The sequence below is a fragment of the Somniosus microcephalus genome, chromosome 21, assembly GCF_052327205.1.
Source record: "Somniosus microcephalus isolate GS21.2 chromosome 21, FLI_Smic_1.0, whole genome shotgun sequence".
Classification (NCBI taxonomy): Eukaryota; Metazoa; Chordata; class Chondrichthyes; order Squaliformes; family Somniosidae; genus Somniosus; species Somniosus microcephalus.
The window spans coordinates 53,085,336-53,109,098 of NC_141007.1; the positions used below are offsets into that span (position 1 = coordinate 53,085,336).

At 46.3% G+C, this 23,763-nt stretch overlaps 1 long non-coding RNA gene across 3 annotated transcripts in view; it reads right to left on the reverse strand.

The window, feature by feature from the left end:
• The window catches only part of LOC147102802 (uncharacterized), a 119,351-nt gene that overhangs the window by 73,860 nt on the left and 21,728 nt on the right, over window positions 1-23,763 (reverse strand). Inside the window, exon 1 of one of the 3 annotated variants that reach the window (XR_015073115.1) lies at window positions 2-569. The exons of 1 other annotated variant lie outside the window; for it this stretch is intronic. This is a non-coding gene — a long non-coding RNA (uncharacterized LOC147102802). Of the gene's footprint in view, window position 1; window positions 570-23,763 lie in introns of those variants that run through there. One more of the 3 variants, XR_015073117.1, reaches the window with a different exon arrangement.

Genomic DNA, 23,763 nt, shown 5'->3' on the forward strand with positions numbered 1-23,763 from the left:
CCTCTACACCTTATTTCCAGGTGCCTCCGACCGCCGCAGATCTCCACGTCTCCTCCAACCCAGCAGGGTGCTCCGAGGTCAGGCAGCCTTCACCTGTGAAGGTAAAATGGCACTAATCTTTTTTTCTGCTTGTTAACTATCTGTTAACAGGCAGTTAAAAGTGTTTAATCCCTTTCCTGCCTCCAGGAGACGGGACCCGAAGCTGCACATCTTCCCGCCCCCTGACAAAAGGGCACGGAGGCAGGATGGGGGCGGGTTTACCATCTACCCCCACTTTCTCCGAGTTTACTGGCTGTCCTGCCTCTATGCCAGCCTCCTCGGGATTTGGAAAATCCAGCCCTTCATTTGTAGTAAGTTCAGACTTGGGAAATGGCCATCGAATTCAAGTTTCTTTAATTAATATGCATCAAATTAGAGTTTAATGCTGTTACTGTCACTTCATATTTGTTGTCAGATTTTTGCATTGGAACCATTACACTGGGCACATTGAGTCACCGAGTGGCGAAGGGAATGCAGGGGAAACTGAAGCTAAGCAGCTGATCTGTCATCTGCAGTCCACACAGCTTGAATGTAATGAAGTTGAATGTTGTAATACTGCTTGTTTTAGAAAAGGGCAGAACACCAAATGGAGATCCTTTAAAATTACTCCAGTTACCATAAAGACCTTTGTGAGAAATATAATTAAATTGTCACCCTTCTTTTAACATATCATTTTCGTAGCCCCCAAATAAGCTATCAGGGCAATCTACTGCACCGATATATAAAGTTATGTGAATACTGATATCGGAGAAAAACTTAAAAAAGTTAATGCAATAAAAAAGAAATGCAGATACAATAACATTAAATGTAGCTGCATACTATTTCCTGCCCCTCCCCCTTCCTCATAGTGTATTCCCACCATCAGGCCCAATCTAAGGTGGGAGCTGGCTATGAATACTAATGAAACTGACATCATAAATCCTACAAAGTTGACGCAGCATTAGTCAGCGAGAATTCTAATAGAGTCGCGGAGCTGTGAATTCTGCTTCCAGTCCCAACTCGGATATTTCACTTATCGTAAAACTAACAGGAAACCAGCTTCAAAGAAGGTAAAAAAAAATAAGGCGGATTGATTATCATAATATTGTATTATTGCTGAGTTTTGTTTCCACCATCATTTCTCTGGCATTACCTGTGATATGTTCACCAACTGTGTAGTGATGTGTAAAGATATGGGTGCAGAATTTCCAGTTGACACAAATGTTTGCCAGTTTTACAGAGGCTTTTCACCTCTGAGGTCTGGATTCAAATATCACGAGACTGATGAGATGAAAGTTCCTTCTCTCTGTTGACATTAATTTGGGCATTCTCAATCCTGTTACGCGTGGACATGGGGCCCTTAGCATAAAACTAGCCCTAATGTGGAACTAAATGACAATCTCATTGAGAGAAGCCATAGGATAGCTGGTATGGGGAAGTAGAAAAACGTCACACTATTGCAGTAGGGGCAATTTTCTGAAGTTGGGGCTGAGGCACATTGCTGAGGAAGAGTAGAACTGATTTTTTTTTTATTCGTTCCTGGGATGTGGGCATCATTGGCAAGGCCAGCATTTATTGCCCATCCCTAATTGCCCTTGAGAAGGTGGTGGTGAGCCGCCACTTCAGACGGCAGTTAAGAGTCAATCACGTTGCTGTGGGTCTGGAGTCACATATAGGCCAGACCAGGTAAGGGTGGCAGATTTCCTTCCCTAAAGAACATTAGTGAACCAGATGGGATTTGGGAGTCCTTGATGCAGATACTGGGTACCCAAAATGGGAATGTGTTCTATTTCCCAGCACTAACATCCAATACCTTAATGTGCATAAAATTCATTAAAACAACTTTTTTAAAGGACTTCAGTATTTTCAGAGAGCTTACCTTTTTCTTTGATATCTTAACTAACTGGCTGCACTGAATGGAATAAATTACTGCTGCTGAAGTGGATATGGCATTTAGCTGAAAGCCTAATCTATGAGAAGCTGTCATGTAACTCTTACTGCCTGTAAAGATGTTTCAGCAGTGATATCCTCCAGTTGATAGTCAGTGTTTTGTTCAGTCCTTGGCTGCGAATGGGTTCCCCTTCCATTGTTACATGTCTCTGGATGGCAAAATTGTGCAGCATGCAGCAAATTATGATAATCTTGCAGACCCTGGCAAGCCTGTTTTGTAAGATATCCCCGGTCCAGCCATCTGAAGTGCTGCTTCAAGACATCTCTCAGTGTATTTGATAATGATCCTTGTGGCTGCATGGGCTGCCTCTTTGCTCAGCTGCTGTTCATGGTTGTCTCATTGGTGTCATGAGCTAGAGCTGAAGTGATTAGTCTTCATCTCCCAGAAGCCATCCGTTCAGTCTGCCTTCTTCAAACAGCCCTGGCACAGTCTTAAAACGAAGGGGTCATGACTGCTGCCTTGGAACTAGAAATTGACCTGCATGATCTTGTGTCGCTGCTCGCTGTGTTTAGGACTATGGTGATCTCAACAGCAGCCCATTCCTATGCTTGAGGTCTTCTGCAGGTCAATGTTTGAGTAGAAGGCATAATTCCGTCACTGCCTTCCAGATGAAGGGGAGTTTGTGAAGGCAGATTTTGCCTGACATTCCAAGGCAAATGTGCTAGGGATTGTAGAGAGCTGCATGGGTAAAAGTACACCCCTCCTTTCACCTTCTTCTTCCAAATAATAAAAAGAGAGAGGCATGCCCATTAGAATTGCTTATTCAGTTTCTTTTTACTGTAGCAACAAAAAAATCTTGCTGCCAAAAATCTGAGACAAAACTTCCAAAAATAAACAAATTACCAAAGACAAATTTGATAAGTTCAACCCTCACAAGCCCAAAGTGAAAGTCTACCTTCATAGACACTCCAAATAGAAAATATAGCTAGTTGTCCTTAAAACGCTGACTTCCTTTCATTGCAGAATGGGATCAATCTTGATTGTAGCTCAGATGTAGCTCATATCCCACTCCAGAGACGAAAATCTAGGCTGACACTCCAGTGCAGTACTGAGGGAGTGTCGCACTGTCGGAGGTGCCGTCTTTCGGATGAGATGTTAAACCGAGGCCCCGTCCGCCCTCTCAGGTGGATGTAAAAGATCGCATGGCACTATTTCGAAGAAGAGCAGGAGAGTTAACCCCAGCATCCTGGCCAGTGTTTATCCCTCAAGCAACATGACTAAAACTGATTATCTGGTCATTTTCACATTGCGGCTTGTGGGAGCTTGCTATACGCAAATTGGTTGCCGCATTTCTTACATTACAACAGTGACTACACTTCAAAAAGTACTTCATTGGCTGTAAAGTGCTTTGAGACGTCCGGTGGTTGTGAAAGGCGCTATAGAAATGCAAGTCTTTCTTTCTTTGATTGCCTTCTTTATATGCGTAACCGAAGCACAATGTGCATTCCCCACAAGAAAATTGGAGAGTCACACCTGTGCTAATTTCCATCTCATTATCATGTATTAAAATGAAGCTCTCATAAATGTGGATGATGGTGTGGTATGGAATGGACAGAGATCGAGTGAGAACAATGTCCTGGGCCCCAATCACCCAACCCACTCCGGACCTGGATGCTATGGCAACTGGAAAATTTACCCATGTATCCTTGCAGGTACAGCAGAATATTCTCGAAAACATCGATGTTAAATTTTGACATGAAGCAGATTGACAACAGCAACAACAACTTGTATTTATATAGCGCCTTTAATGTAGTAAAACATCCCAAGGTGCTTCACAGGAGTATTATAAGGCAAAATATTTGACACCGAGTCACATAAGGATAAATTAGGGCAGGTGACCAAAAGCTTGGTCAAAGAGGTCGTTTTTAAGGAGTGTCTTAAAGGAGGAAAGAGAGGCAGCGAGGCCGAGAGGTTTAGGAGGGAATTCCAGAGCTTAGGGTCTAGGCAACAGAAGGCACAGCCACCAAAGGTGGAGTGATTATAATCAGGGATGCTCAAGAGGGCAGAATTAGAGGAGCACAGATATCTCGGGGGGGTTGTGGGGCTGGAGGAGATTACAGAGATAGGGAGGGGCGAGGCCATGGAGGGATTTGAAAACAAGGATGAGAATTTTGAAATCAAAGTGTTGCTTAACAGGGAGCTAATGTAGGTCAGCAAGCACAGGGATGAGGACATCTAGAAATAATTAAATTATTCAAAGTATCAGGCAAGGGTGAACTAGCTTGTATTGAATAAAATTTGTCAATAACAATAATTGGAACTGCAGTCATCCATTCAACTGACTAACAGAAGAACAAGATTTCTCAGGCCTCAGTGAAGACTAAATTGGAGGGACCTTGATATCTGCCTCTCTCCCAGGCCATTGTCTCAGGACACTTTTCAAATTGAAATTGCAATTTTAATGATAAATTTGGGAGAGATCTACTTTTTCTCACTAATTGTTTTTATTGATGAAGACGTAGTGATGCGTACCAGCCTGCCATCACAGACTGGGCAAGGGAACAATCCCTGCGCTGAAATGGGTAGGTTCAAGGCCCAGCCGACACTGGGCCTCAGGCCTCATTTACACAAGGCCAGTGAGCTGCTGTCACCTCCTGGGTGTAACCAAGGCAGCTCACCAGTGAAGAGATGAATAAAATGAGAAAAGATTTCAAATAATAGCCGCAGCATCTCCGGCAGTGGGGGGGAGGGGGAGGGGGATGGTGCGGGTGTGGAAGGCGGAGGAAGCGATCTGGAGGAAGGGAGGGATATGCGGGAGCTGGGGGGATGGACGAAGTGATAAGGAGAGAGTGGGTGAATGGGAGGGGGGTGGGGGAAGTTATTGGAAGGGAAGAGGTTGACTGGGAGAGAGGGGAGGGAGCGATCAGGAGGGAGGGTTGCAACCGGGAGTAGGGAGGAGGGGTGGACAGGAATCAGAGGGTGAGGGGAACAATCGGGAGGGGGCCGAGCAATGGTCTTCGGCACCACTGTGGAGTCGGGAGCAGCACTCCTGTACCTTCCAGCTTGATAGTCAAATATTTTTTTTAAAAACCTGCCTTTTTTGGTGACAACCTCCAATGGTCCCTTTCAGGACTGTTGGTTAGGCTGTATTTAGACCGAACACAGCTGGCCTAACACTGGCTACTTTCGGGGCAGCCCAATTTTACAAAGAGGGCCTCAAACGGACGTTAGGCTTCCTATTTGCATATGCAAAGCACCTACTGCCTGTTTCAGGTGCGGTCCATGGATGCCTCTGTTTATGCCTTTATCAATATGCCAGGTGGCGAGCTTCTGGCATTTAATAAGCACGTGTACTCCACCCACCATATTGGATACTTAGGTGCCCATTTTGCTCCTGAAAAATGGGCGTGGCACCATTGAATTTCTAGGCCATGATTGCAGTGAAAGTAGATATGTTAGTGCACGCAAAGGAAACAGTATAATAAATCTCCCAAATTTTGTTAATGCCACTGTAGCGTGTACAACTGTAGGATAGAATGGCAGACTGGCAGTGAAGAAGAACATTTTTCAGTGACAAAGTGCCCCAAGGTGCGGCAATGCAACATCTTGCTAACATATAGAAAGTCTTGCATTTCATTTGCGCCTTTCACAACCACCGGACATCCCAAAGCACTTTACAGCCAATTAAGTAATTTTGAAGTGTAATCACTGTTGTAATGTGGGAAATGCGGCAGCATGTAATGTATGAAAAGGCAGCAAATAAGCAGAGAATGAGACATGCATGGGAAAACGACATCCAGATAGCGAATGCAGTCTCCAGGACTATAAGGGCTTGAGAGGAAGAAAGTTAAAAATTGTACATCCTAAGGAAGAGAACATGAATATTACTGCAAATTAGCAGCACCGGCAAAAGATGCAACTGAATCAAAAAAAAATCTTTAAAAAAACTGTACTGATGGAGAAATGTTAACAAGAATGTACCAAATAAGACATTACAAGTTAAAGTATCAGATTACATTATACATGCCATAATGGGAGAGGAGGTTAGATGCAAAATCATGTAGGGAATATATTATCCAGCTTCCAATATTCAGTCTATATAAAGGGTCAGACCAATCTTCATACTTTTCCTGTCACATACACAGGAACAGGATGGGATTTCTGCCGTACATGTCTAATGCTTGTAAGATTTAGCTTGCCTCGGAAACCATCATACATACCCAGTGCGAAGTATGGTAATAGTTACTCATTGAGCCAGTCACCACAGAATTACAGTACAACCTTGAGTGGAATGAGTGTACTTCTCCTTGCCACAGTGATCAAAGCTGAAGTCAGACAGAGAGATGGGTGCATTCACTAATACTACATTATTCACAATGGCCTAGAAATTTGGGTCGGGGACTTCCCGCGGGTGCAAGCCCCCGACCTGCACTTACCTTGCGCGCCGGCAGTTGAGCTGTAGGGCTCCGTGGAATTCCGATCTGGGGCCTGGCCCAGCTGCCGGCGCACAGTGCTTGCGTGTCCCAGGGCCGCAGTTAGTTCGATGCGTCCCCTGGGATCATGTGGGCCATGGGCAGCCAATCGGAGCAGGGAATGCTCCATTCATAAGTCTTGACAGGAAGAGCTGTCAAGACTTATAAATACTACGGCCCCAAAATAGCAGTAAACCTTCAAATAAATTTTCTTTTTAAATCACATTTTTTAAATAAACTATAAATTACATTAAATAACTATTTTAAACAATAATTTAAATTTTTGAAAAAAATAATTTTATATTCTAACGGGGCTAAAAATAAACTTACCTTGCTTTAAAGTATTTAAAAATAATAAACCTGTGGAAAAAATGTTTTAATTTTAATTAATTGACCACTTACCTTGTAAAAAGCAGGCCTTACACCTGCTTTTTAAATTTCTAAATTCTAAAGACTTACCCTCACGGAAAAACCTGTAAAAAAAAAAATGTAAGTTCAAAGCGCACGCGCAGACTCCCCCATGCACGCGTTCGACCTCTGAACCCCTGCTTTCAGAGGAACGGAAGTGCCGGTTTCCCATGTATGCGCAGTGCATGCAGGAAACCGGCACTTCCATTGCGCCTACGGGTGAGTATCCCATGCGTACTCACCCGTGGAGACCCGAATTTCTGTGCCAATATCGTAAGTTGACACCGCTGATACCATTGCAAGGTTAAGCATTGAGATTACATTTGGCACTTAGATAGACTTCAGGGATAATTAGAATATTTGGTGACTATGGCCGGAATTTTTACCATCGGGTCGGGTGCGTGCGGGCCGTTTAGCAGGCCTGGACTACAATGATCTGCTCAGCATGTTCTTCAGGGCAACTTTAACATAATGGCCCACTTAGAGCAGCCATGCGTATTTCCCAGCCCAATTAAATGGAGCAGGTCTGATGACATCCTCGATGAATCATTTCCAGCGCCGATATTTAAACCAGCCTTGCACACAACTCATTTGAAGGCTGCTGGAGGAGTGTGGAAGCTGAAATACAAAGGGCTGAATACTGTTCTAAAGCAGACCTCTAAAAGATACCAAAAGAGCCTGGCTGGATATAGCAGAGGAGGTCAGCAGCAGGGATGTGGTGAGGAGAACCTGGATCCAGTGCAGGAAATGATTCAATGATCTCATGAGGTCAGGAAAAGTGAGTACAATGCCACACTCACCTTCATCCTGATGTGCCTGTCACCACATCCCCATTACTCTCCCTTTGCAAGCCTTCTCCTGCACATCATTCCTCACATCAACATATCTTGCACGTCCACCCATCCCTCTCTCACTATGTACATACTCACATCCCCATCTGACTAACTACCCCTCACACTCGCCCTCATCCTAATGCAATCATAGCGAGTAACACCACAGGAGGCGGCCATTTGGCATTGGCACCCCACTCCCTCATGGTCACCCTCTACAGATGTAACCCATCCATTCCTTACACTCATTCTGTCACTCTCACTCAAACTTCTCTTCTTTCCCTCCTTGCAGGTGAAGACAGCCCAGAACACACGGGAGAACCAGAGAACCGAAGGTGGCCCTCCAGTCTTCACCCAACTAACACTAGCAGAGGAGGGGGCTCTGGAGATCTCAGGAGTTGGAAGGATGCTGGTGGTGGGAGATAGAGCGAGGGGGACATCCCAGCAACCTGGTGACAGAATCATGTCTCCTACAGCCACATGGTATACAACAGTCACTCATATGGTGACTGATGTCAGCAGCTAGTAAAATGCCATCATGTGCATAATGGTAACATTACCCATTATCTTAACACTTCTAATTTATCTCTTTATTCTCCCACACATCCATCAGTGCCCCCCCCTCCCCCCACCACTGTACAGCCTCTGAGGGTGCAGCATCAGCAGACCCAAGCGCAGCCAGCACCAGCGCAGATACTCACACCTCGGTGGGTCCTTTGCGCCATAGAGTACTGTTGTCACCTGGTGTCTCACAATTCACAGGTGAGCAAGAGCAGATGGTGGAGACAGGGACAGCAGTGGAGACTCCTCGCCGGAGGGCGCAGGACCCACCAAGCTCTGCTGAGCTGCCTGCAGACGCTGAGCCTCGGGGGCCATTGAGAAAGAGGTTGATCTTGGAGGGGCAGCAACAATTACATGAGGCTCTGGGAACTTTTGGAGCCGCGATGTCTGCAAATGTTCAGAGATTGGTGGAGTCCATCTCCAACATGAGCACCACCATGTCACAGGCGATGGCGATGGTGTGCTCTTCCATGGTAAGGATGGCCACCTGCGTGGAACAGCAAAAGCGCCAATCACTTGAGCATATGCTAACTGTGGACAACAGATGGCAGGCACTCATGGACCTCCTCTCTAGGAGGGATGTAAACGTTGACTTGGGCCTTCGTCACCCCACTGCTGTGCAGCAAGGTGCTCGCCAGCTCCTTGCTAGCAGGGAAGTGCGGGTGGCCCATGAGAGGGATGACGGTGAGAGGGGAACATGGAAGTGGGGGCTCTTCTCAAAGCGCTCCCACTTCTCCCCCATTGCCTCGCCCTTAATCAGAGCCCCACATGCTTCCTCGGATCCAAATGGCTGAGTCTGCCCCTGCACACTCGCAGGAGGAGCAGCCTTTGGTGGGGCCCTAACAGGCTCCAGAAAAGTGTCTGATGAGTCACAGCAGGGAAGTGAGCAGACTGCCTCTACCTCTGCTGAAGCCACAGAGGTTGAACCTCGCAGAAGCACTCGGAAAAGAAAAATGACACAAAAGTAGATGCACACTGGTATGCATATGGGTGTATCAAAAAATGTTAGTGTTAAGTTTCAGTTATTTTGATGACTCACATAAATGGAGTTCTTTGCACCACTTTCCGGTTTTGTCTATTTTTGCCTGCTGCCTTGGAAGTGGCTTGTTCACTTGGAGTGAGTGGCGAGACATTACTTAACCTCGAGCACTGGGGGTTTGGGTGAGAGGAATGGCTTGGTCATTGTAGAGATGCTTTATGGTGTTGATGGTGGTTGTGGGGGGTGGTGGTGGTGGGGGAGGGGGGGAACTTAATACAGCATGTGGCAGCCATGTGGCTGCATTGGAGCAAGTTAAGTAAATGTGGCCAGGATGAGGCCATCCCGGGCCTCCCAGGCAGCAATGTGCGTTGCTGGTGCCATCTCCACCTCAGGTTCCTCCTCCTCATCTTTCACCTGTTCCTCCTCCTCTGAAGAGGCTGTGTGCTCTGTGCCTTGCTCCTCCTGCAGCTCCAATCCTCACTGCTGCGCTATTTTGTGCAGCGCGCAGTAAACGACGATGATTCTGGAGACCTTGGCTGGTGCGTACTGAAGGGCTCCTCCAGATCTGTCAAGGCATCTGAAGCGCATCTTCAGCATGCCTATTGCCTGCTCTATGACACAACTGGTGGAGCTGTGGCTCTCATTATAGCACTCCTCGGTCTCAGTGCTTGGTGTCCTCGAGGGTGTTATGAGCCACGTCTTCAGTGGATAGCCCTTGTCTCCAAGCAGCCAGTTGGTACATCTGTTTGGAGGTGTGAAGAGCTGAGGGAGGGTGGACTGGTGCAGCAAGAAAGAGTCATGACAGCTGCCAGGGAATCTGGTGCACACATGCATGATGATCTTTTTATGGTCGCAGACGAGCTGCACATTGGGGGAGTGGAAACGCTCACGGGTTCACAAACACTCCTGGGTGATGATGGGGTGCCTTAATGGCCACATGTGTGCAGGCGATGATGCCCTGCACCTGTGGGAAGTCAGCCAGAGCTGCAAAGCCGAGCGCCCGCTCAATAACACTGGCCTCATAATGTGCCAAATAACTGCCCGAATCCATGAGGTTAAAGCTTAAAACTAAAGGCTTTTATTAAGTAAGAACATGGCATCAAGTTAACACAGGGCAACCATCATTCATCACCGACCCAGCCCTTGGTAGAACATTCCAGAAGAGGGGCGGGGCTAGGGAGGAGCATTCAGAAGAGGGGCAGGGCTAGGGAGGAGCATTAGTGGTTACACCGGTAGAACATTCCAGACATTAACAAGTGCAACAACAACAATACAAATGCCAGAACACAGAGTTATTTCATCACATTCACCCCCTGCTATAGATTCAGTCTGTCAGGAGGTCTGATAATCCTCTGGGAACGACGTAACTCTTGCTGAGGCTCCTCCCGGAGTACCAACTCCGGTTCATTCGAATTCCCAGAATCATCAGTATTTTCCACACTGAGGGTTTGTGTCTCTGAAGGTCCAATACCACAATTGAAAACTGTTCTCTCAGAGTCGAAGTCTTTTCAAGCTCCAGCAGGTGCAAGATCTTTAATAGAGACCGTATCCTCTCACCCATCTGGATATTGAATATACGCATACTGGGGATTAGCATGGAAGAGTTGTACTTCCTCCACCAGTGTATCAGTCTTGTGGCCTCTCACATGTCTGCGCAACAACACAGGGCCCGTGGTCGTCAACCATGTGGGTAACATTACTCCATTAGTAGCTTTTCTTGGAAAGCTAAACATCCTTTCATGAGGGGTGGCATTCGTCGCTGTACACAAAAGAGACCTTATGGAATGCAGCACATCTGGCAGGACATCCTGCCAGCGAGAGGTCGGCAGGCCTCGTGACTTCAGAGACAGTACGATAGCCTTCCACACTGTCGCATTTTCTTTCTCGACCTGCCCATTACCACGAGGGTTGTAGCTGGTAGTTCTACTCGTTGCAATCCCTTTCGAAAGCAAAAACTGTCGCAATTCTTCACTCATAAAGGAAGAACCCCTATCACTATGTATATAGTTAGGCATGCCAAACAAGGAAAACAGTTGGCAGAGGCATTTAATTACAACAGCACTAGTCACATCCGGACAGGGGATAACAAAAGGGAACTGAGAGTACTCGTCTATAATATTAAGAAAATAGACATTACGGTCGCTCGACGGAAGGGGACCTTTAAAATCGAGACTCAAACGCTCAAATGGTCGAGTTGCTTTAATAAGATGAGCTGGCTCGGACGGCTTATAGAAGCGGGGTTTGCATTCAGCACAAACACGACAGGTTCTGCTCATTGTCCGGACATCCTTAATAGAGTAGGGTAGATTGTGGGACTTAATGAAGTGGTTCATTCTGGTAACCCTCGGGTGGCAGAGTGTGTCGTGGAGACTTTGAAGCTTATCTATACCTAGACTAGCACATACTCCTCATGACAAAGCATCCGATGGCTCATTAAATACTCCAGGCCTGTACTGAATACCATAGTCATATGTTGACAGTTCTATTCGCCATCTTAAAATCTTATCATTTTTGATCTTGCCTCTCTGCTTAGTATTGAACATAAAGGCCACAGATCGCTGGTCAGTAATGAGCGTAAAACGTTGGCCAGTGAGATAATGGCTCCAATACCTGACTGCTTCGATAATCGCCTGTGCCTCCTTTTCCACTGAAGAATGTCGAACTTCTGGTCCTTGCAATGTACGAGAGAAGAAAGCTACTGGTCTACCAGCTTGGTTAAGAGTTGCTGCCAACGCAAAATCAGGTGCATCACTTTCCACATGAAAAGGGATCTTCTCATCCACGGCACATACCACTGCCTTCTCAATGTCCCGTTTGATATTAAGGAAAGCCTCCTGAGCTTCCGCCGATAGCAGAAAAGACGTCGACTTAATAAGAGGTTGGACTTTATCTGAGTAGTTAGCCACCCACTGGGCATAGTACGCGAAGAATCCTAGACACCTTCTTAAAGCTTTTACAGTGTGAGGTAAAGGTAATTCCTTAAGTGGGCGTAATCTTTCAGGATCTGGCCCGATTACCCCATTCTCCACAATGCAACCAAGAATACACAAACATGTAGTATTGAAGGTACACTTGTTTTCGTTGTAGGTCAGGTTTAACCTCTTTGCAGTCTCTAGGAACTTCGCGAGATTTTGATCATGCTCCCGTTGGTCGCGCCCACAGATAGTAACATTGTCCAGGTACGGGAATGTTGCTTCCAACGCGTATTCATCCACCATACGATCCATCTCCCGTTGGAAGACGGATACCCCATTCGTCACTCCAAAGGGCACCCTAAGGAATTGGTACAGGCGCCCATTAGCTTCGAAGGCCGTATAAGGTTGGTCTTCTATTTTAATGGGGAGTTGATGGTAGGCAGACTTTAAATCAATGGTGGAGAACACGCGGTACTGAGCTATCTGGTTCACCATCTCAGAAATACGAGGCAAAGGATAGGCGTCTAATTGGGTATACAAGTTTATAGTCTGGCTATAATCGACCACAAGTCTTTTCTTTTCATTAGTTTTAACCACCACCACCTGGGCACGCCACGGGCTATTACTGTGTTCGATGATTCCCTCCCGTTGAAGCCTTTCCACTTCTTCTTTTATAAATTTTTTATCTTCTGAACTATACCGTCGACTCTTAGTCACTATAGGTCTACAATTAGGAGCAAGGTTCACGAACAGAGAAGGCGGACTTATTTTTAAAGTAGAAAGGCCGCAGACTGTGAGCGGAGGCTGGGATCCACCATACTTAAGGGTGACGCTCTCATGCTGACACTGGAAGTCCAAGCCTAAAATTAAGTTCACACACAACTGAGGTAATATGAGGAGTTTAAAATCCTTATACTCCGTATCCTTAACGGTCAATGTAACTTTACAATATCCAGTTACCTCCGAAGTAAGGGACTTGGACGCCATCACGATTTCACTTCGAGTAGGATACACCTTCAATGAACAGGAGTTAACAAGGTTGGGGTGTATAAAACTTTTAGTACTGCCACAGTCTATCAAACACCCAGTAGGACGACCATTAATCTTGATGTCCATCATAGATTTCGACAAGGAACACGGTATGGTCTGGTCAACCGTAACCGAGGCTAGAGTAAAACGATAGGCGGCAGCAGAAAAGACATCGGGTACAGGATTACCCTTACACACTTTACTAAAATGTCCCCATTTCTTACATTTAAAACAGGTAGCCTCTCTGGCTGGGCATCGTTGCCTGGGGTGTTTAGATTGGCCACAAAAATAACACTTAGACCCATGGGGTACAGCCGCAACAATAGGATTGAGTGGAGGCTCCATTGGTGTTATGGATGCCTCCATACTCGGAACACATGAGGTTGAGAAAGACGCGTGGGCTGATGCATACACTTCTAAATTCTTCTGGGCTACATCTAGCGATCGAGCAGTAGCGATGACCGTTTTTAAAACTAACGAGTCATTCTCGAGAAGTCTCTGTCTAATATAATTAGATCGGAGGCCAGATATGAAAGAATCGCGGATGGCCTCTTCCTGATACAATATGGCAGAGACAGCCTTGTAGTTGCAATCCTTAGCCAAAGCATTAAGGTCCTGCAGGAAATTGTCCAGAGATTCATAGAAACATAGAAGATAGGAGCAGGAGTAGGCCATTCGGCCCTTCGAGCCTGCTCCGCCATTCAACGAGATCATGGCTGATCATCCAAACCCTAGCACCCAGTCCCTACACCAACAGCCATCCCACCCAAGCCCTATCCCCGTAACCCCACGTATTTAATCCCCCCTAACACTAAGGGTGAATTTTTATCATGGCCAATCAACCTAACCCGCACATCTCGGGTAATTGCCTGCGAGTAGACAAAAGATACCTGGTGTATACTTCGTTAACCGACTTAAGGTACTGGGCCTTAAGAGCTGTGAGGGCCTCTTCATATGTAGTAATATCTTCAATTATCGAGTAAGTTTGATGACTTACCAAGTTGGTTAGAAGACCCAACTTGTTAACCGTCGAATCGACCGATGCGATGAAGTATTCAAAGCATCGAAGCCAATGCGTAAATTTCTTTGACGCGTCTGCTGAATGGGGATCGATATCCAGACGCTCTGGTTTCAAAAATCGATCCATCTTCCAAAAGTTGTTACTTAATAAAATTGATGTGCCAAATAACTGCCCGAATCCATGAGGTTAAAGCTTAAAACTAAAGGCTTTTATTAAGTAAGAACATGGCATCAAGTTAACACAGGGCAACCATCATTCATCACCAACCCAGCCCTTGGTAGAACATTCCAGAAGAGGGGCGGGGCTAGAGAGGAGTATTCAGAAGAGGGGCGGGGCTAGGGAGGAGCATTAGTGGTTACACCGGTAGAACATTCCAGACATTAACAAGTACAATAACAACAACAACAACAATACAAATGCCAGAACACAGAGTTATTTCATCACACCTCATCAGTGGCAAAGTTGATATAATTGGCTGACTTGTGAAACATGGTCACCTGGGCAGCCGATTGTGAGATCCCACAAATGTCTGCTGCAAATCCCTGAAAGGAGCCTGAGGTGAAGAAATTGTGACTTTGCCAGCCACTGGTAAGGCGTGTCCACCAGGTCCTTTGGGCAGCAGATCTTGTTCCAGCAAGCTACAAATGTCTGCGACGACCTGGCACGCTAGCCTGAGCCTCCAGAAGCACTGCTGCTCAGTCATGTTGAGGAAGCTCATCCTCTGCTCCATGTGGGAAGTCAGGGACGCTGCCAGTGTCCCTGACGACCATGTGTGCGGGAAATGCATCCAGCTGCAGCTACTTGTAGACCGCATTGCGGCGCTCGAGCTGTGGGTGGATGAATTTTGGAGCATGCGCGATGCTGAGAGGGTCGTGGATAGCATGTTTAGCGAGTTGTTCACGCCTCAGGGTAGGGCTGCATAGGCAGAAAGAAAGTGGGTGACCATCAGGCGGAGCAACAGAGGCAGGCAGGAAGTGCAGGGAACCCCTGCGGACATCCCCCTTTCAAACAGGTATACCAAGTTGGATACTGTTGAGGGGGATGACTCACCAGGGGAAGGCGGCAGCAGCCAGCTTCCTGGCACCAGGGACGCTTCTGCTGCTCAGGAAGGGAGGAAAAAGAGTGGGAGAGCAATAGTGGTAGGGGATTCTATCGTAAGGGGAACAGATAGGCGTTTCTGTGGCCGCAAACGTGACTCCAGGATGGTTTGTTGCCTCCCTGGGGCCAGGGTCATGGATGTCACTGAGCGGCTACAGGGCATTCTTAAGGGGGAGGGTGAGCAGGCAGAGGTCGTGGTCCACATTGGGACCAACGACATAGGTAGGAAGGGGGATGAGGTCCTGCATCAAGAATTTAGGGAGCTAGGTAACAGATTAAAGAGCAGGACCTCAAAGGTTGTAATTTCTGGATTACTCCCAGTGCCACGTGCTAGTGAGTATAGGAATAGGAGGATAGTGCAGATGAATGCGTGGCTAAAGAGTTGGTGTAGGAGGGAGGGTTTTAGTTTCCTGGATCACTGGGCCTGCTTCTGGGAAAGGTGGGACTTGTACAAGTCGGACGGGTTGCACCTGAACCAGAACGGGACAAATATCCTTGTGGGGAGGTTTGCTAGCACTATTGGGGGGGGTTTAAACTAACTTGGCAGGGGGATGGGATACAGAGGGGAGCTGAAATAGGGGGGGATGTGCTGCCAATTATAGAGAAAAAAACAAGTCAGCTTGGTAGACAGGGCAAATATATAAGGGCAAGGCTGGATGGCATCTATTTTAATGCAAGGAGTCTTGCAAATAAGGTGGATGAACTGAAGGTGTTGATAAACACATGGGAGTATGATATTGTTGCTATCACGGAGACATGGTTGAGGGAGGGGCAAGACTGGCAGCTCAATATTCCGGGGTACAGAATCTTCAGGCGAGACAGAGGGGGAGGTAAAAGAGGAGGGGGTGTCGCAATATTAATTAAGGAGTCAATTACTGCAGTAAGGAGGGATGATATATTAGCAGGTTCCTCTAATGAGGCCATATGGGTGGAGCTTAAAAACAAAAAGGGGGCAAGCACTTTGCTGGGAGTGTACTATAGGCCTCCAAACAGTCAGGGGGAGATAGAGGAACAGATATGTAGGCAAATCTCAGAGAAATGTGCAAATAATAGGGTAATAATAATGGGGGATTTCAACTTCCCCAATATTAACTGGGATAGTCAAAGTGTGAAAGGCTCAGAGGGTGTAGAATTCTTAAAGTGCATCCAGGAGAGCTTTTTGAGCCAGCATGTAGAAAGTCCTACAAGAGAGGGGGCGGTACTGGACCTAATTCTAGGGAATGTGGCCGGCCAAGTGGAAAAAGTGCTAGTAGGTGAGCACTTTGGTGACAGTGACCATAATATGGTGAGATTTAAGGTGGTCATGGAAAAGGACAGGGATGGGCCGGAAATAAAGGTTCTAAATTGGGGGAAGGCCGATTTTAATAGGATAAGGCAGGATCTGGCCAAAATGGACTGGGATCAGCTACTTGTAGGAAAATCCGCATCGGAGCAATGGGAGGCTTTCAGAAGGGAGATTGAGATCATACAATGGCAACATGTTCCCGTAAAGGTCAAGGGTGGTTCCAAAAACCACAGGGAACCTTGGATGTCAGGGGATATACGAGAATGGATTAGGAAAAAAAGGGGGGCTTTTGGCAGATACAAAAGGCTAAAGACGGAGGAAGCCCTAGAGGAGTACAAAAAGTGCAGGGGGATACTTAAAAAAGAAATTAGGAGATCAAGGAGGGGCCATGAAATAACACTGGCGAGCAAAATAAAGGAAAATCCTAAGATGTTTTATAAGTATATTAAGGGTAAGAGGATAACTAGGGAAAAAATAGGGCCCATTAGGGACAAAAGTGGTAATATGTGTGTGGAGCCGGAAGATGTAGGAGGGGTTCTAAATGAATTTTTTGCATCTGTTTTCACTATGGAGGAGGACGATGTAGACATAGAAATAGGGTGGGGGGACTGTGATATGCTTGAACATATTAACATCGAGAGGGAGGAGGTATTGGCGGTTTTAGCAGGCCTAAAAATGGATAAATCCCCAGGCCCGGACGAAATGTATTCCAGGCTGCTGTGTGAGGCAAAGGAAGAGATTGCGGGGGCTCTAACACATATATTCAGGACCTCTCTGGCCACAGGGAATGTGCCAGAGGACTGGAGAACCGCTAATGTAGTACCATTATTCAAGAAGGGAAGTAGGGAAAAACCAGGGAACTACAGGCCAGTGAGCCTAACATCAGTGGTAGGAAAATTATTGGAAAAAATTCTGAGGGACAAAATTAGTCTCCACTTGGAGAGACAAGGATTAATCAGGGATAGTCAACATGGCTTTGTCAAGGGAAGATCATGTCTGACTAATTTGATTGAATTTTTTGAGGGGGTGACTAGGTGTGTGGATGAGGGTAACGCAGTGGATGTGGTATACATGGATTTCAGTAAGGCCTTCGATAAAGTCCCGCACAGGAGACTGGTCAAGAAGGTAAGAGCCCATGGAATCCAGGGTGCCTTGGCACATTGGATACAAAACTGGCTTAGTGGCAGAAGGCAGAGGGTGATGGTCGAAGGTTGTTTTTGTGACTGGAAGCCTGTGGCCAGTGGGGTACCACAGGGATCGGTGCTGGGTCCCTTGCTGTTTGTGGTCTACATTAATGATTTGGATATGAATGTAAAAGGTATGATCAGTAAGTTCGCGGATGATACAAAAATTGGTAGGGTGGTAAATAGCGAGGAGGGTAGCCTCAGTCTGCAGAACGATATAGATGGGTTGGTCAGATGGGCGGAACAGTGGCAAATGGAATTTAACCCGGAAAAGTGCGAGGTGATGCACTTTGGGGGGACTAACAAGGCAAGGGAATACACAATGAATGGTAAGACCCTAGGCAAGACGGAGGGGCAGAGGGATCTGGGTGTGCAAGTACACAGATCCCTGAAGGCGGCGGAACAGGTGGATAAGCTGGTAAAAAAGGCATATGGGATACTTGCCTTCATTAGCCGAGGCATAGAATATAAGAGCAAGGAGGTTATGATGGAGCTGTATAAAACACTGGTTAGGCCACAGCTGGAATACTGTGTGCAGTTCTGGTCGCCACACTACAGGAAGGATGTGATCGCTTTGGAGAGGGTGCAGAGGAGATTCACCAGGATGTTACCAGGGCTGGAGCGCTTCAGCTATGAAGAAAGACTGGGCAGATTGGGTTTGTTTTCCTTGGAGCAGAGGAGGCTGAGGGGGGACATGATTGAGGTGTACAAAATTATGAGGGGCATAGATAGGATGGATACTGAGGAGCTTTTTCCCTTAGTAGAAGGGTCAATAACTAGGGGGCATAGATTCAAGGTAAAGGGTGGGAGGTTTGGAGGGGATTTGAGAAAGAACTTTTTCACCCAGAGGGTGGTTGGAGTCTGGAACTCACTGCCTGAAAGGGTTGTGGAGGCAGGAACCCTCACAACATTTAAGAAGCATTTGGATGAGCACTTGAAATGCCATAACATACAAGGCTACGGACCAAATGCTGGAATATGGGATTAGATTAGACAGGGCTTGATGGCCGGCACGGACACGATGGGCCGAAGGGCCTCTATCCGTGCTGTATAACTCTATGACTCTATGACTCTGCTTGTATACCCTGTGTTGGGGGTATCGTCTCTGGAGCGCTGCAGCCCTGTGGTGCCCCCCTCTCTCCTGTGGAGCATCAATGTCGTTGAGGAGAAGGCTGCTGCTGCTGTTGGTGAGACAGTATAAGCAGCACCCATGCTGATGTAGTAGATGGCAGGTAAAGTGGAGATCAGAGCTCCAATCACTCAATGTTGTGATACCGAGTAGTAATGTGGTGAGAGTGGCTTCTGAGGTTTCAGAAATAACCTGCAAACTGCTGACACCCAAATCTGTGGACAAAATGGAGTGAATAAGAGCCTTTCCATGAGGCAAGTAATGAGGTGCAATGTTGCAGTTTTTATGTGCTTTTCCCAGCTCTCAAGGAATGGACTCACCAATGATCACTGAGCTTCCACGTCCCCTTCACAGGCAAGGTACCCGACCCCCATGAATCCCGTGCTCCTGCAGTGAAAGTCAAAAGCTGCCGCTAAAGACCCTCTTAAGTGCCTCTCAACAAGCATTTAATGACTTCAATGAGGTTGCCCGCCTCTGTCGATCAGGTCCGTGTCGCGCCTTCAAAGCCGACTGAGTTAAATGCACAAGGCGGCGGGACAACGACGGATTTCCGACGCGCTTGCAATTTCCGAGATTTTTACTTCCAACCCGCCCCAAATCCACACACTCGACAATGGGAAAATTCCGGCCTGTGTGTCTATCCTTTGCCTCAGTTTGTTTTTTGTCAGACTTTGCTAGAGCTCCTAGAAATCCAGTATTAGAGCTTTAGTTTTTTTTTTCCAGAATTCAGTGGTGTGGTTCACAGGGCCACTTTCACACAATGTACTGTAGGAATGCAGTTCTAGGGTCCAGTTCACCCACCTATCTTAATGCCGGCTGCTTTCTGTTGAAAGGAGAAAACTGGCATACAGTAGGAGGCCGCAGTCTGTAGCTGTGGCAGAGCCATACAGGAAAAACACTCCATTCGACGAGACTATAATTAATCTGCTCAATTGAAATTGTTTGAAAGGAGAGGTTGCAGTAGAAGGCAAAACTCATAGTACGTTCCATATTACTCAGATGCTTTTTAACTTACATTGTAGGTTACATTAAAGTGTCCGTACACATTGACTGCACATAATAGAGCATGGAATGACAATGCAATACTCATCCTCCACATTAAATATCATGTCAGTGCCCCAGGACACGAAAGGAGTTCTTTGCTGCAACCTACAAATAGGAATGATTGACTTTCTAACCCTCCCCATAAATGCTTCTTGAAAATTGAATTCACTAATTTATAAGGTAGCTATTTTCCCCCCCATTCTTTCTTTTTCTATGCTTTAACGGAGCAGTGCACCTTAAAAAACGCTCCTGCTATCCAGGCCGATGAATTCTGGGATTTCTCATCCTGGGCTTATTTACATGGCACGTGGGGGTTCCTCCAGCACAGACCTGCCCCGCTATCCTGACCTCGTGCTGGTGGAAGGGGCAGGTAAATCAGACACAGGCGCAGGACTCTCAGGTCTGCAGTTGAATGTTGGGTCTTAGAGATTGGCTGCTCATGGGAGTTTGGAAGGCAAAAGGTCCCAATTGGACTTGGACATCCGAAGGTGGGGTGGAAGGGCTCAACCTCCTGAAAAGGCTTACCTTAAATTCTTTGGCCTAGCCCTAGGACCCAGTTGGACCTTTAGTCAGTGGGAATGGGGCAGGCTACAGTGCCGTGTTTTCTGGAGACTCCACCCTGGGGTGCCCAGCAAGTATCCATATTGGAAAATGAGTTGTGAGGCATTTGCATTGCTACATTGGGCTTGTGCTCCCTGCTCCAGACTCCCAGGGTGATGAAAAAAGGTGGAGATTGGATTGCAACACCTTTTATCTGACCTTTGTGATCAGGAAAATGGATGTTGTCCAGGGACAAGGGTCAGGAAAATCAGCACTGATATGTTTTGTTTAATTTGAAATTAACATACAGATAGCCATAATAATATTCCTGGAAACAAACATGCAAACAGTACATTTATTGAATGGAAGTCCTTAGTGAAACTAGGTGTGACCATCCAGAGTTGGTGAATGGATGGGTACATGGATAAACTGAAAGCACCCAGGATATTGGGGAATCGAGCAATGGCACAAAAATGCTGTGCTTGGCTGAGTGATTGTTGGGAAGCTGATATGGTGAAAGGTGAACCAGAGAATATCACAGTGACTTAAGAAATAATTTTACACTAATGGCTGACTGATGACCACAGATGCCATGGCTGGAGTATGAAAGATGTTGGCAATGCAGAAGGTGATAGCAGCAGTCACCTTCACGAGAACCATCTGTGCATAATTCATGGGGGCATGACACTCCAAATCCTCTTTAACTTATCACATAGGACTTACAGCATCAGTGTGTTAAATCTAAATCTCAGGAGAAAGTGCAATCAATAAAACTTATCAACCATCTGTAGATCCTGCAGGATGTTTGTCTTTCCATAGCATGACCAGCAGTCACCCATTCAATATTTTCCATCTTTGACCCCTGATTAAACAGACTTGTGTGCTTGGCACAATTTTCTATGTTGCTGCCTAATTGTGTAAACAATTGCACAGAAACTGGGTGATTCATGCCCTGAATCAATTAATTAAATCCTTAACTACAGGGTTGAGGATCCAATAGGCTGATGCACAAATACATACCAGGGCCAGGCACAAATCCGAGATGGTGTTGATCAAACTATAGCAGAAGTTGGACCTATTAATGAATTGTTTCTAAACTACATACTGTGCCAACTCAGAATTGGATAAAATATATCCCTTCAAGTCTTCTGTATTTCATAGTAAGAAATAGATTCCCTTCAATAGATAAATCGATAAAGAGGTACTTAAAAGGTTGGCAGTCCTCAAAGTAAAAATGTCAACTGATCTAGATGGGATGCATTCTAGGTTACTCAGGGAAGTAAGGGTGGAAATTGCAGAGGCTCTGGCCACAATCTTCCAATCTTGCTTGGATAGGGGTAGTGCCCGAGGACTGGAGGGTTACAAATGTTACACCCCGTTTAAAAAAGGGGAGGGGGAGAAAAACTACAACAGGCCAGTCAGCCCAACGTCGGAGGTGGGGAAACTTTTAAATAAAATAATACGAGTCAAAATCAATTGGCATTTGGAGAAGTATAGGCTAATAAGTGAAAGTTAGCATGGATTTGTTAAAGGCAAATTGTGTTTGACTAACTTGATTGAGTTCTTTGATGAAGTAATGGAGTGGGTTGATGAGGGTAGTGCGGTTGGTGTTATGTATATGGACTTTCAAAAGGCATTTGACAAAGTACCACATAATAGACTCATTAGTAAAATTAAAGATCATGGGATTAAAGGGACAATGGCAGCATGGATACAACATTAGCTAAGGATCAGAAAGCAGAGAGTCGTGGTGAACGGTCGTTTTTCAGACCGGAGGGAAGTATACAGTGGTGTTCCCCAGGGGTCGATATTAGGACTACTGATCTTGTTGATATATATTAATGACCTGGACTTGGGTATACAGGGCATAATTTCAAAGTTTGCAGATGATACGAAACTCGGAAATATAGTGAACAGTGAGACGGATAGTAACAGACTTCAGGAGGACATAGATAGACTGGTGAAATGGGCAGACACATGGCAGACGAAATTTAACGTAGAGAAGCGTGAAGTGATACATTTTGGTAGGAAGACCGAGGAGAGGCAATATGAACTAAATGGTACAATTTTAAAGGGGGTTCAGGAACAGAGAGACCTGGGGATGTATTACGCAAATCTTTGAGGGTTGCAGGATAAGTTGAGAAGGCTGTTAAAAAAGCATATGGGATCCTTGGCTTTATAAATAGGGGCATAGAGTACAAAAGCAAGGAAGTTATGCTAAACCTTTATAAAACACTGGTTAGGCCTCAGCTGAAATTCTGGGGGAAAAATTCAGTTGTTTGCGCCTCCTATTAGCGCCTTAAGAGGGCGCCAATTGGGGCGCAAAGCAACTAGAGGCCGGGTGCGGTGATGTATGTGCCGCTCGCGAAATTAACTAGACATTTTGCGCTAAACACTACCGCCATGATCTCCTGCGCCGGCAGATTGTGACGTTAGTCGAGTGCGCAACGCCCCGTTAGCGCCCCGGGCCGGATATTGAGTGGCGCCCCCTGCCTTACCGCCTGCCGCTAGCAACGACAGGTTGAGGGGAGCGTTATGCTGTCAGAAAGGGACTAGGGGAGCACTATTTAAAGGCAACCGCTTCCTGCCTTTTTTTGTCGGTGACATTTTTGCACCACGCAGTCTGAGAGAGAGAGAGAGAGAGAGACTTCTGGAGAGATTCGACGCTGTGTGAAGGAGTTTTGAGTACTGAGCAGCACTTTGCAGGTTTATTTTGATTTGCCCTTCCTTGCTTCGCCAGCACTCTGAGGTAGCGCCTCGCTCCTCGGCATTTGCGCCTTAAGACAGGTGTGAAGCGCCTGATTTAGCGCTCCAATCACCTCCAGGGGCGATAAAAGCCAAGTTTGCTGTCGGAGGCGATAATTAGTGCCAGGCGCTGAACTTTGCGCACGGCCAATAACGGCGCCCCAAATGGGGCGATACCGAATTTTTCCCCCATTGTGTTCAATTCTGGGCACCACACTTTAGGAAGGACGTCAAGGCCTTGGGGAGAGTGCAGAGGAGATTTACTAGCATGGTACCAGGGATGATGAATTTCAGTTATGTGGAGAGACTGGAGAAGCTGGGGTTGTTTTCCTTAGAACAGAGAAGGTTAAGAGGGGTTTGATAGAAATGTTCAAATCATGAATGGTTTTGATAGAGTAAATAAAGAGAAACTGTTTCCAGTAGCAGAAGGGTCGGTAACCAGAGGACACAGATTTAAGGTGATTGGCAAAAGAACGAGAGGCGACATGAGGAAACATTGTTTTACACAGCGAGTGGTTGTGATCTGGAATGCACTGCCTGAAAGGGCGGTGAAAACAGATCCAATAGTAACATTCAAAAGAGATTTGGATAAATACTTGAAGGGAAAAAATTAC